This window comes from Panthera tigris, chromosome B1 (assembly GCF_018350195.1).
Source record: "Panthera tigris isolate Pti1 chromosome B1, P.tigris_Pti1_mat1.1, whole genome shotgun sequence".
Lineage (NCBI taxonomy): Eukaryota > Metazoa > Chordata > Mammalia > Carnivora > Felidae > Panthera > Panthera tigris.
In genome coordinates, this window is record NC_056663.1 from 9,912,897 (window position 1) to 9,927,846 (window position 14,950).

Consider the following 14,950-nt stretch of genomic DNA (forward strand, 5'->3'; position numbering starts at 1 on the left):
CAGATTCATTCATTCTCATTCTCTCTCTCTCTCTCTCTCTCTCTCTCTCTCTGTCTGTCTCTCTCTCCCTCTCCCTTTCTCTCTCCCTCTCCCCCTCTATCCCCTCCTAGTCTCTCTCTCTCTCAAAATAAATAAACTTAAAAAAAAATTCCACTTGTAGGTATATACCCCAAAGAAATGAAAGCTGGGACTCAAACAGACATTCGTACAAAATGTTCATGGCAACATTATTCACATTAGCTCAAAGGTGGAATCAACCCAAAAGCCCAATAACGGATGAACAGATAAATCAAGGCAGTATGTAAATCTAATGTAATACTATTCAGTCTTAAAAAGAAATGACATTTAATACATGCTACAACATGGATAAATCTTGAGAGCATTATGCTAAGTGAAATAAGTCAGACACAAAAGGACGAATATTGTATCATCCACTTAAATGAGGTACTCAAAATAATAAAAATCATAGACACAAAAACGAGAGCAGTAGTTATCAGAATAATCCAGGGGTAGAGAGAACGAGGAGTCAATTTTTAAAACATAATTCCCTAAACAAATAAACAAAACAAAACAAACAAAAAGCACATACATTTAACAGGGAGCCATATTAAAATCTCTATGATTTTTATTGTTGGATTATGTCAGAGGCCATATTCTGCAAATCGCTAAATTGCCCCTTCATGAGAGCCTAACTACAAGAATTTTTTTTTTTACAGATATAAGAATCAACAGAAATGTGTTCTTTTGATTTACTGGGATATTGTATATATTAAACAGTGAGTTCTATAACTGATCAGTTTGAACTGTTTTGCATTGCTGATCAGAAAGTAGATTTCCATTTACCATGTAGTATGTGTTAACACCCACTCCTTTGCAGTAAAATTTCTTTTGTTTTCATTGTACAATTTGAACATAACTTTTTTTCATGTGGCCTTTCTGAAACATATCTTCATTTAAAAAAAAAATGTGTACTTTATAAAAAGTGTGCACGTTTCTCTGTGGCCTACCATCCATCCTCTTGCTCAACTCATTTCGAAACAGAATGTAAAATAAATTGTATAGTATTTTTTCCATTTATCTTTACGCTTTCTTATAAATGGCTGCACATAGGGCATAGAAAACACTTAAATATATATTGAACTGATTATTTGTGAGGATTACAATAAAGAGGCAGATTGGTCTGAGAAACATACTAAAACGGTAGGAACCATATTTTCCAGACATCAATATTTATCGTAACACCTAGTGTTATAAAAATGATGGCAGTTGTCCTTTTGACCACTAATTGTTAGGTCCCAAACACTTAATGTAAAGTGTCATCTTTATAAAGGAAAAAAAGAAGTTTGTCTATTTTTTAGAAAGCAAGGCTAATATTATTTAATAATTATTACTAGAAGATATTTATGCCAGTAATGATTCAAATATTTTAATGATTCAAATATTTAAATTATTAACTTCATGATTATAAATATATACATCATTAATTCAATAATTAATGGTTCAAATATTTAAACTTAAGTTGACTGAAATTTTAGACAAAATCAAAATAGAGTGAAACCTAATAAGGGCTCGTCTATGGCTTACTCATTTAAAATTTTAAAAATATATAAGGATTGTAAACCTTTCTCAGTTCTTCAAAACTTTGTATAAGATTTTCTTAATGGCAAGAAAGTTAATGAAATTTTGCAAAGGCAGATTAAAGAAATAATATGACCAACCAAATTTGCCTTTAATGATGAATTCCTTTAGCATTGAATTATACGTATGTCCCATAAGTCTGATGATCTTAAGGATACATTCATTTTAATGTTATTTAATAAGATGAGAAATAAATTATTAATCTGCATTTTAAGGATATTTCTATTTTATTATACGTTTAAAAATGTTCTATGTTAACATATACTTGCTGGGAAAAACATTGCAAACGGCCTATGGAGCACAATAGTTTAAGGGTTAGTAACTATAGTAAAAGGTGGGTGGCTTTCAGCATTTCCCTGACACAATTTAATGCTTTCCCAGCATAGGAAGTGCCTGTAGTAAGGATTTTTTCTAGAAAAATGTATTCTTATGTTACTCCATCTGAAAAGTTTAATTCTAATATCTGCCTAACCATATTTTATCAATTCTCACGCATATCTCAATTAGTAAAACTGTGAAAAGTCAAAAAAATGTGTCTCTTATAATTAGAATCCCTAGAATCTTTAATTTTAAAATAATCTTAGAATAGTAATAATCATCGCCATTATAATTATCTGATAATATCCTAATAGTGATTTAGGTGTTAATCATAAAGCTTTCAAAATGCAATATACAATTATATAAATTTATTATTATATGATCAAATCCCAAAATCCAGTCCTAATCATAAATCCCAATTTGAATCCTAATTTAAGCAGTGGAGAAAGAGCTTAAATTACACAGTGGGCTGATTTTGTAATTTTTAATTATTTTACTTGTTAAAAGTTAAATCAACTTCTATCAGACACTTTAAATTACTTTATATTGTTAAAACAGCTAAATTAAAATTTAAGGGGAAAAACAGAACTACAGTAGAGAGGAACACATAGTTGCAATAATGGAATAAAACAGAACAGTTTGCACTTTTTAGAAGGAGAATAAGCTATCGGAAAGTTATCAAAATACTCATCAATGCTATCTCCCTTTTATGGTCAAGTGAAATAAATTCCAAGATGAGTGACAAAGAGCTTCTGCATTAAGCAGCTTGGATTATATTCACTGGAATTGTTCCTACTGCTGTTATTACATATGATGATATAAATTACAAGTAAGGTGGCCATGTGACAGGGTGAAAAATTTTTGAGCTTTGAAGCAAAATCATACTGGCTTTAAGATCTAGCACTGTAGTGTATCACTTGGACAGCTCCTGAGACATCCTTTAAGCTCTGTGACTTAGATGTCATTATGCATGGGGAAGGGGGATCATTTCTTCTTTGGAGGGCTTTTGTAAAATGAGGAGTAATTTAATATTCCAGGGAATCTGGCAGATTAGCATTTGGAAGTCAACACTTGACAAAACAAATTGTCCTATGGAGGGCAGTAGGTTGCGGGGGGGGGGGGGGATCAAGAAATCTTTTGTGGAGGAATTTGTTTTTTAGAAGGGACTTGAATGATAGCTTTTGTTAGAGCAACTGCTGCATATTTCTTACATGAAGAACATGAGAAAAGGCAATCATGTGCTTTAAGCAAGGTGCTTGGGACATGGGTAAAAGTAGGGAATATGGAATATACGTGTAAACAGGATGTGACACAGAGAATCACACTCATGTGAGAATCTGGCCCCTTCTCACTACCTCACTACTTCCTCTGCCTCCACAGTATCAGCCTAACTGTTCTTATTTCCACCCATAGGTTCCTTCTGCTATTTTCAACACAGAAGTTAGTGTAATACTGTTAAATTTAAATGAGAAGCCAAATAAAAAAATAGCAAATACCGCATGATCTTATTTATGTGTGAAATCCAAAAAAAGTCAAACTTATACAAGCGGAGCAAAATGGTGGTTGCCAGGGATCAGGGTGGGGGAAATGGAGAGATGTTGGTCACAAAGGGTACCACGTGTCAGCTACACAGGGTGAATAAGTTCTGGAGATAATCTACAGGTCACAATACAGTCTTGTATACTTGAATTCACCAAGAGAGTTTATCTTAAGCATTCTCAGCACACACACACACACACATTGTGACTATGTGAGGCAGTGAATGTGTTAACTTGATTGCGTCCATCATTTCACAATTTACATGCATATCAAAACATCATGTGTACCTTAAATGTAGACAGTTCTGATTTGTGAATTATACTTCAATAAAACTAGAAAAAGAAATCAAAATCAGATCAGGCCACTATCCTGTACACACCCCCTCCACCCCCGAAGCTTCTTATGTCATTCAGAGTAGATGCCAAATTCCTTAAAATGGACTCAAAGGTTTCATAAGATGTGGTGCCTGTTATTGATTTGACTTTGCTCCTATTCCCTACTTCACTCCAGCCTCATGTCTCACCAGTTTTTCTTGAGCTTGCTAAGCATAATTCTTTTACAGGGTCTCTACTCTTGTGCATTGACTACTTAGAATTCTCTCCTTCCCATAGACACACAACTCATTTACTCACTTCCTTTAGGTTGTAATTTATAAAACAGTGAGGTCTTTTCTGGACACTCCAGATAGATGCCCTTCTTCGACACTTTCTCCAAATTTATTTTGTCTTTGGTACTTATCTCAGTCAAAAATACTCATATTTCTCTGTTATTTCTCCCATTTATTACCATTTCTCTACTATAGAATAGAAATATCTGGCATATTGTAGCACTCCATAAATAATTATTTGTCAAGGGGCCAAATGAATGAACCACCAAGAAGATAAGACATAAAAAAAAACCTAAATTTTCTCTGCAAAGGCAAATGGTCAACCCCACAGGAATAAATTATTTGTTCAGTTGATTTAAAAAAACATTTATTATACAACTACAAGATGTCTGACACTATGCCAGACTCTAGAAATTCAAAGTCTCTCTCTTTTCCTCAGTTTAAGGACAGAGAAATGGATCTATTTAGGTGGACTACCAAACATAATTACTGCCTGAGTCACATTTTGAAGTATTTTGTGCCCTTGGGGTAACAAATGAGTATTAAGATACTGTGATCCGACTTTTGAAAATAGAACTTTACTTTTTCCACTCTCTTACCACAAATATCTCCTACTCTCCTGTTTAAGGAAAAGTTACAATGCTCATAACATTTGAAGATGTGAAGAAATCCACCTTATAATTACAAAATATATCTTGTTTAATGAACAAGAACCCTAGGTATTGGTCAACTAATTTAATTCAAAATCTAAATAAATATTTAAATTATTTGGGAGGAAACTAAACAAACAAATGAACAAAACCCCCAAACCCTTCTAATTATAAAAGATATACAGGATTGGAAATGAATAGCATTCTAATTTACATAAACATGCAGACAGGCATTTATAATTATACTCACTTGTATATCTGTGAATTTAGGTTATACCTAATACATGGCAAATTAGATAAACGCATTTATTTATGTTTAAAAAGAGTATTGCCAAATACCAAGGTAGGCTGTAAGAAACTACTCCAGAAATATTCTAATGGAAAGAAAGCTTTTTTTCTATCTATTCAGTGTAGGTAACGGAGTAGGGAGAGAAGTCAAAGGTCTACATGGGTAAGCAACATGATGGAGCTGACGTAGTGAGGGTGTACACCTTCCTTTTTTTTCTTGTTTCTTTTCTTTTCCCTTGCTTTCTTTCTTTACTTACTTACTTTCTTTTTTTTTTTTTTTTTTTTTTTACAAATTAGGACAATAGCTCCCCCCCCCGCCAACATTAATGAAACACATATATCAAGAAATATAAACTAAAATATATCCACATTTTTAAAATACATTAAGAGTATTCACGAGAGTTTTCCAAATGGATATGACAGACTAGAGCACAAGGAATATTGTTTTATGTTTTTTGCTGTTAAAGGCACTTCATTGGAAACACTTGAGAGACACTTAACTAAGAGATTAACATGGTAGTCTTTGGAAATTTTCAAACAATTAGTAATCAACAATTATTGGTCATCTAATTCATGTGACAAATATTGTGGCCAGGCACAATACAAGAAAAAGAGAAATTAACAGGATGAATATTATCCCGAACATATAGATCTTACACTCATCTTCTTGTGCTCTTGGAATTTCCATAAGGAAATAGAGATATTCCAACGCAATTAGATCATACCACAATACTTAGTAACAAAGGTTTTGAAAATTATGCAGACCCATTAATTCATTGACAAACATGAATTTATCAAACATACAAAAAATGGCATTCTAAAGATAAATAAGCTTACCTTCAAGGTGTTCATAGTTTTAAGTAGGTTAAGATTTTGAGGGGAAAGCATTAAAATGATTTTAAAAAAATTGAAAACTTCAAAAACAATCCAAAAGAAAAAAAAATCAGAATTTAAGACAACATTTAGAAAAATATAAAGAATGTGAAACAGAAAATAAAGAATGGTGAAGAACAGATGTGGGAGAAAATTTCTGGCACACATCATTTACCACATGCTGGCCATGAATCGACACTCTTTTATTTATTATAAAAATATATCTACAAGTTGAGGGCATAAATGGGAATGATACATTTTTCTTTTTTTTGTATGACAATACATTTAAGAATGGACATCCTACTGCAGTATAGAAAAACTAACAGTAATAGAAGGCAAAAATCATATATAAAGAGTACCTTGCTACAAATTTAAACACCAAGCAATTAATATGTTCCGCAGTATTATCTTCATTCTGAAGGAACTATTACATTATGAAAACATAAGAAAAATTTCTACTTTAAGCAAAATAATTATTCATTTTGACAATTCCTTTTTTTTTTCCAATTGAGGTAATAAGCCAATATGTATATGATGTAAAAACTGGCAATGGTATAGGAACCTGCTATAAGCTGAGGGGAAAAGCAATGTAAAAGAAACCTAAACCCAGAAAATAAATAGGAAATTTGAATGAAAATGACATCAACCTTTAACTTTTCATTTCTACTAAAAAATTATAGTAACATTTAAAATTATCTTTTCTTCCCGTATTTTAACCACCATCCTCCTTAAAAAGGAGTTATAATAAACAGATTTATAAACAATGAGTTATACTATAAAAATAACATAAAATCACATAGGAGGGAAAAAAAAGAATAATGAGTGAGAATAAGATTTAGATGGTGCATAAACTATAACTTTCTGAAGAATGCTCCCTCCCACTATGACTCATTCCCACATAGAGTGACTAGAAACTATTTTCTTTTTCCTTTCTTTCAATTATATACACACACTCCCACTCGCACACACACACACATGCACACACACTAGTTGTATTGGTATATGCTTTATGTATATGTTAAAAAATATTTTTAAATATTAAGAAAAAGTATTACTCATAAGTCTATGTTGTATAAAAACTGTTGTTAATTATCACCATGTCTGCATTCAAGTGAAGTAGGGAAGAGAAACATTTCAAGAAACTAACCATTGAGTCTATATTACTCGATGGGGTTTTACAAATAACAGGGGTTGCTCAAGTGTTTTTACAAATAACAGAATTCATTCTGGCTACTTAAAATAAAAATTCAGTAAAAGGCAGTAGGTAATTCACGGAGTCAACACCAGCAAACATAACATTGTATGTCAATATTACTTCAATTAAAAAAAAGAAAGCATCGTGGTAAAACTGATACCAGGGTGTCTCTTCTTTCTCATGGGTGGGTAAGAGTTGATATCTCTTAAAGCCTCTTTTACTCTTGCTGTTTACAGCCAATTCAAAGGCTCTTGAAAGTGCATTTGATAGAAAGACCCTCAGTTATTTGCCTACATGTGAGCTATAAGGAATGGTAGGACAGTAAATTCCCATCCCTCTCATTTAGCTATAATACTACATTTATGATCCATTCTGAAGTTTAAAGTTAAATATCATCAATACAATATATGTTAATTAAGAAAGTAATGAGAAAAGAGAAAAATGAAGAAAAATTAAGTCATGTAAACAAATACACATCACATTAAGGAAGAAAGCATGGTTTGTGATCGTCATTCTCATTTATGAAGTTGGGTACAGGGTGTTATTGACATTAAGTACCTCAGTCAGTTTCCTCTGACAACCCAGCAGGAACCTCAGTTCCTGTTTGTTTTAACAGTCAGAGTGAACCAGACTTTCACTACTAAGGAATATGTAGCCCAATGCCCCTTATGTAGAATTCGCTTCGTCTCCCATTGTTTCCTCTCATTATGGAAGTAAGTATAATTTTCTCAAATAAACTTTTTCCTTAGAGGACTAGCAGCTATATTCCTCCTGATCACTGAAATCAACTGCATGAAATAATGCAGTAACTACTTTTTTTTCCTCACCGAGTGGTTTGAGGAACGTTAAATAGGCCGTTTCCAAATCAATAGCAATATTGATGAAAACTGTGATCAGATACTCCATGATAAATGCCAGTCAAATTACAACCTTGGCTCCTTTTTTCATAAAGTCACACTGTATAATGGACTATAGGAGAAAGCTTAGGAAACCCACTTGTGTACCAGCCCTGCTAGTCCTCCTCAGTGTTGAGGACCTTATTCCCAACCACTGGAACTCATGGGTCGAAAAAGGTGATCTTAAATATTTCATGGTAGTAGAATAAGAGTATAATACCACATTCCAAACTTAGCCTCTGCTGTACTCAAAAATCTTCTTTCCCTAGATACCCTGCCCCAAAAGGAGGATTTTGTGCAAACACTGGTGGAAAATGGTGCTTCTGTGTCAAACAGGACAAATAGTGTCTAACATTTATCTATTAGAAGAGTGACACTTTCCATTAGATAAATGAAGCACAGCCATTTTGTTGGACTGGCCTATTCCCAGGATTAGAGACTGGATAAATGGGTTGTGGCAAAATGTACATCAATTTGTTCTTTTTTTCTCTTCTCATTCTAATCTGAGTTCCTTTCTCCCTTTGCAGATCTCTTACCTCTCTCTAAAACTCTAAGCTGTGCTTATTGTAAAGTCATACTTGGGGTGCCTGGGTGGCTTAGTCGGTTGAGTGTCTGATTTCAGCTCAGGTCATGATCTCACGGTCCATGAGTTCGAGCCCCACATCGGGCTCTGTGCTGACAGCTCAGAGCCTGGAGCCTGTGTCCAATTCTGTGTCTCCCTCTCTCTCTTTCCCTCTCCCCTCATACTCTGTCTCTTTCTCTCAAAAATAAATAAACGTTAAAAAAAATTAAAGAAAAGTCATACTACTAAACATTGGGGAAGGGTAGTAAAGGGGTTGGATTTCCTATAATGGAAGATGATGGAAAGGTTAGTCAAAAGGGCCTACTCATAGGTAGTCTGTCACCTGTGGAGGGTGTCGGGTCTTTGAACTCATAAAAGAACAGACATTGCGCAGGGAACATAGAAGTGACTGGGGAGTCTAATATCAGAGTACTGGTTTTGTCAATCAACGTGCAGCTTGTAGCCACTGCATGCAAGCACGGGGCATACCTGATGCCACAAGTCAAGGTCTGACTGGCATGAGAAATATGCTCCAGGCCACATCTGAGAGGCAAAAGTTTCTCCTAGAAAGCCTGCGGCAATGCCGTCCTTTGCATGATAATATACATGAAAAAGTTTGTCAAAATTAGGTAAGCCAAGAGCTAGGTTGTGGACAATAATTTTAAAAAAACTGCAAAGGAGGTTAATGCCTCTGAAGACCACAAAATGGGCTCTGAAGTGGTATGTGGGAGGACTAGATTTATTATCATATTATTATCATTATTATTATTATTATTATTTATATTTATTAAGGACATATTTTAGGGACAATATATTTATACATTATTATTTATATCTATTAAGGACAACAAAATTAGGAATCCACTGGTTCCACTATCCAGTTACCTCTAGGTATTTATGTAACTGGTTTGTTTTTGTTTTTATTTTTTTGGAGAAAGGGGTAGGCAAAATAGACTCCAGGCATTTGGGGATGAATTTGTGCAGCCAAATGCCCTACCACTGAGCTAAACCCTCATTGCTTGCAGTGAACTTTTGAATGCCCTGAGATAACTCGCTTCCTAAATAGCTTAAGAGTTGTTTGTACCCATTGAAATTTAGATTGGGAGACTTTATGGCCTGTGTCAGCTCGGGTCTTTAGGAGAATGAGGGAGTCTGTAAGAACCCGCTGTTGAGCTTGGTTACAGAGTAAAAGGTCATCAATATACAGAACAAGAGTGAAACCCTATGTAAAGGCTACAGAGTCTAAGGGTTTTAAGGGCTTGAGAAAATACTGCAGGATAAGCCCGATATTCCTGAGGGATGGGAACGCACATTAACGGTCTCCTTCATGTAAATGTAAAGAGAATTGAGGTAAGCAGAGTAGCTGTTTTGGTACTATGGGGTGGGAAGAGATTACACAAGAATCCTTGGCTCTTAGTGCTTCCAAACATTGATGGATTTTTGGTTCCCATCTGCGTCAAATTTACCTCCTTTCTTTCTGGCCAGATTGGAGTGGTACAGGGTGAGGAGGTGAGGACAAAGACAAGCACATCCTAATGCGAAAGAGTGTGTTACAGGTTCAACTGCTCACCCCTGCATCTTGGGAGGGAGGGCAATGAGTTACCGATGGAAAGTGTTTCTCCCTTTTCCAAGTAATGCATATGGGCTCTTCATATAGTAACCGTCCAACTTCCTTTGCATGTGTGGCCCAGAGACTAACTGGACATCTTTTAAAGATTCACTCTCTTCAGAGGAATTTACATCAAGATGAATTCCAGGGGGGGAAATAGGAAACTTGGGGTTTTATCTGAAGGCTGGGAAATAAAAATGCCTTTCTTGTGACATTTTATAGTGGCATTAAACTTTGCAAACAAATCTCTACCAAAAAGGTTTGCTGGTGAGGAGATGGGCACTAGAGAGTCATGACTGATAAGGGGGGCTGAAGAGATGGGGGGATTTGGGGGCTGATATACAAACAGTGAAAGGTTGTCCAGAGACCCCAACAACTTAGAAAGAATTAGAGGTGACACGAAGAGATACATTCTCCGAATGGATGGTGATCGCATCAGTGTCAATTAAAAACTGTCATTTCCAGAGCGCCTGGGTGGCTCAGTTGGTTAAATGCCAAATTTGTCTCAGCTCATCGTCTCAAGGTTTGTGAGTTCCAACCCCGTGTTGGGCTCTGTGCTGTCAGCTTAGAGCCTGGAGCCTCCTTCAATTCTGTGTCTCCCTCCCTCTCCGCCTCTTCCTCCCTCCCTCCCTCCCTCTCGCTTTCTCTCTCTCTCTCAAAAACAAATAAACGTTAAAAAAATAAAAAAAAAAATCATTACCAATTCTCAGCTTTAAGTGTAATGGTGAGCTCTGGGGTGTGACTGAGGATTGACTAACTCTGTCAACTGACAGAGGTTTGTCCCACAGGAGGAGAAAAACAGACTCTGGGGATTCTGGAGCCTGAGGAGTGTTGCTTTTTAAACTTTTATTTCTCTTAAGTGAAGGACAACTATTCTTTCAACATCCTGTTTATTTTTTTGTTTTTGTGTTTGGGCCTTTAAAAAAATAGTATCTACAAATACCTGGAAGCAAATAAGAAGGGCATTCAGTGAGCTTTGAGTCATTCTTAGAGTTATGTTTTTGTTTCTCTAGAGATTCCAGTTGCAAAGTAAGAATTGTTGATTTAATCTCTTTTACTTCTGTTTTCCTGTAAGCAATTCTCAAAAAAAAAAAAAAAAAAAAAGTAGCTGCTTTTATTATGACAAAATGCTGGCTGGCCCACCCAACTACATTATTTTGAATTTGCCTCTTTATATCAGAAGGAAAATTTCCTCCTAAGACAGAAATCAAGAGGTTTCTATGTTCTGGAGCTTCAGGGTTTAGCGAAGCTGCCTCTAAAAAGTCAGTAGAAAGCATTCAATAAAAGCCTTTGGATGCTATCCTTTCTGAGAATATAATTCAAACTTAGACCAATTCGCTTTGGGAAGGAAAGCCTCTACTACTGCTCCTTTTGGTGCCTGAATATTCACTTCCAGCTGAGCCATTTCCTGTCATTTGCAGGAGGGCCTGGGAGAACTTCTGACATCTGTTTTCTCTGTAAGTACCCCCAAGACCCCCACCCACGGGTGCTATGTGGCCTGTCTGATAACTATAGTATAAATATGGGTGGGAAGAACACTCTTTAGCAGCCAATCAAGGTCTCCATAAGTGGAGCTATGAATGACCACTAATATTTGTAATTTTTTCTCTAAATCTATTTAGGACCTTCTGAAAGTGGAGATAAAAAGGCTTTAAAATTTAATAGGTCTGCTGTGTCCAGGAGACACATATTCTCTGCAGTGGAGGTCCAGGTTACATTTGCAAAGGATATCACATAGGAAGGCTTGATGCCTTGATGCTCTGATGACAGAGCCATGGAAAGTTGGAGGAGCTGTAGGGGACAGCAAAGCAAGCCTCGAGACCTGTCCCTGGTGTTCTTGCTAAATTCACTTCCTGATATTTAGCATTTCTATAAATAACCTGTATATCCCAAGGCCTGGAGGGCAGACCTCAGTGCTTTTTGTAAATCTTGTATGGAAAGGGGAGTTAAAACAGGTAGCTATCCGTTTAAGGAATTTTCTGGGGAAGTTGGAGGATATAAGGGGATTTGTTGAGGATTGGGGGCTGGATTTTGAAAAGGGGGGTTGAGATTTGGGGTCCAGAGACTTAAAACATCTTCTGGAGTTTCAAAGACAAGGAGTGGGGAATAAGTGGGTACATAAGAAGATGGAAAGGGATGTTTATGTTGATATGAACTTTAAGTTTTATTCCCAAGCTACTTTCTGTCCCTTCATCATGTTAAGTTAACCCTGAAAACTAGCTGTTATACTGCTTTATGCCTTCTTTTCAATTTTATCTTTCCAGAGATACCAGTAAGACAGATGTTGGGGGTGGAACTCCCTAATTTTTTTTTTAAATATAGAAGCTTTTGCAATTCAAAAGATGTGTTGTCTGGCCAATCATGACTGAGATCTCCATTGGTATATTTATTCTAATAACAACTCAGTCTAATAAACCTTCTTATACAAATACCAGAAGATAAATTTCCAGGCTTAGAATAAATCTTAACCAAGGACACAGGAGGGGTCCCCAAAGTGGGTGTAGAAGAAGATGTAGCCCAAGACCCAAAAGTTGACTCCCAGAGTTAACCTAGGAAAGATCTCTGTTGTCATAGACAGTAAGAATTGTGTAGTAAAAATGGTATTTGTTTCTCATCGGAATATGAGATGCCTCTAGTCATAAAGAACTATAGGTCTATGACATCAGGCAGGCATTACTAGAACGACACTTTTCCAGCACTACCACAGCAATGAAGGTTAGGACAACAAATGTCCCTTATGGACTGGGGCTCCTCATGACAAACTCGCCTGAAAGCTGGTACAGCCCGACAAAGAGAATGATTTTATGTCACAGAATCCCAGTCTATTCAACTGGCTACCATACTCACACAATATATGTGCCTTCTGGATGGCAGAGATCTGAGTGAATATTCTCACTGGTCACCAAGCTAAGCTCTCAAGACATAGAATAAGTGAAAGGAAAGCCTCACCCCACTTTTTCACTGGGGAATCACAGCAAGGCTTGTCTAAATACACATGGGTCTGGTGAGAAGCATGAATGCTCCAGTCTGTGAAGCAGACTAAAACAGCCTTATAGGACCAAGTTTGTGTTTAACCCTATGGCTTTCTTCCTTAGGACAAATGACACGAAAGTCAGAGACAAAGCAATACATTGACCATCTCTGGGAGGAAAGGGATTAATAGAAAGCAAGAGTACTCATAACCAATCTTTACCAATGTTTCAACACCCGAGGAACTAATTCCACAAATGTTTTCTCTGGTTAATTTAATTTTAGAAAATAAAAGGACTCTCACCACTTTCTCTTCTACCAGGCTCTGCAGGCTGAGATCTGAGATAATAATTTGGTAAGAATTCTTACCTCCTGGTGGCTCTTGTTGGAAGTCCCAGAAACCATCATCCAGCCAGTGAAGAGCTCCATGTTGGGCACCAAAACTGTAGGGGAGGAAACCTTCCATTCTTCACTTCTTTGGTGGGCCTAATAATTAAATTGAGATAAAACAGATTAAGAGAAGAAAAAAATAATTTCATGTGTACAAAAGCTTATAGAAATATCAGACTCAAAGTGACCAAGAGTCAGATTTTATACATTTTTCCAAAAACAAAACAAAAACAAACAAAAAAACCCAAGTATTTGTGAAGATTTGGCAAAGGAGTTAGGGGATAGGGTAGCAAAGTGATGAAGAGGTAACAAAGTTTGTTTATACAGACGAATCAGCTCTGACTTCCCTTTCTCTGGCAATAAAGATGCATTCTACCCTCCAGATACAGACAGGGTACCCTTCACATGGGCAATTTCCTGCTCTCAGGGGAACAAAGGAAGGTCAGAGTGTTCTTGCACTGACTGTTTCCTAACTACTTTAAATTCAAAATAATCAATATGCCAGAGTAATACATTTCTCATCGTATCAATATATAAAATAATATAGTAGTGGAAAAATGGACACTTGCCTTGACAAATGAAATGACAGAGAACATCCAAAGACAAGTCTACATAAATAAGGACAAAAGGATGGACTCTATAAAAAATTGTCTTGAGTCAACTGAATTCTCATGTTATTTATAAATCTCATAATCCTTACGATACACCATATCCTAAACCTGATCTCACATTTCCCAAAAGGCTATCTCAGATGGACTGCAGATTCAAAAGGAAAAGTTAAAAATGATAAAACTTGTGAATATTTCAAAAGCTTGCATTATATATATATAATATACATATATTATATAATATATAATATATAATGCATATTATACACATATATGTATGTATTTATATATATTTGTTTTAGTTGTTAAATACAACAAAACACTATTAAGGAAGAGACTGATAATTTGGGCTATGTGAAGACAATGAACTTTAAATCATTAAAATTACTATTAAAATGGGGGGAAAACAAGCCAAAACACAGGCCAAAATAGGAAAGTTTATTTGACATGTATATAACCAACAGAGGACTCATATCCATAATATGTAAATAAGATATTAAAATCAAAAAAAGTATAAGAAAAATGATAAAAAAATTGTTAAAAGTTTTAATAGGAATCTCACAAGAGTATCCAAATAGGCAAAACATTTATGAAAACAGCCTTTACTTTACATACCTATATCCTATGATGTAACCTACCAATCAGCAATTGTACTCCTGTGTCTATAACTGTACATAATATACATGTATACATATAATATGTACATAATATGTACATATATAATATATATGTATACATATATACATAATATATATGTATACATATATACATGTACATATATACATATATACACACACACATATATGT